We start from the raw sequence: 642 nt of genomic DNA, 5'->3' as shown, positions 1-642 counted from the left end.
TCGTGCATCCTCTCCTCCCCTCTCCTCTCCTCTCCTCTCCTCTCCTCTCCTCTCCTCTCCTCTCCTCTCCTCTCCTCTTCTTTTTCCCTCACTCCCTCCATCTCTAGCTCTCTCTCTCTGCTGCCTTTATAACTTTCTCCATTAACAATCCATGTGTGCCATCAGCTGTTAGCCCTGCTAATATAACCGTCTGCAGGTAAATCTGTCCTGACATCTTTTGTGCAATCAGACCTGTGATTAGGATTGTAAAAGTGGCAGAGATATAATATGGTAGATGAAAGATACTAGAAAGAATTTTGAACAATAATGGAAAAAAAGCTGGAGACACAATATTATCACACAATGAAAGACTAATAATGCACTTTCAGAAGAGAAGATTTGGAAACCAGAAACAAAGAAACCAAAGTCTGAAAACGTGATTCAGATTTAAAGGCAATATTAAAAATCCTGATATGGTGAAGAAAATAGCAAAAGGTATTAAGTATTCATGCCCAACTGTTTCCCTTGACATTGCATTTGGTTATTTTGTTTACCATCCATCTGAACTGCTTCTTTTTGACAAATTTATTAAATGAAGCCTGAAGAAAGGGTCTGTTGCTTATCTATTTGATCATCTCTATAAAAAATGCATATAAGTGATCT

This window comes from Corvus brachyrhynchos, unplaced genomic scaffold, assembly GCF_000691975.1.
Source record: "Corvus brachyrhynchos isolate BGI_N302 unplaced genomic scaffold, ASM69197v1 scaffold6, whole genome shotgun sequence".
In the NCBI taxonomy this organism is placed as follows: Eukaryota; Metazoa; Chordata; class Aves; order Passeriformes; family Corvidae; genus Corvus; species Corvus brachyrhynchos.
Note: the sequence above shows the minus strand (reverse complement) of the source record.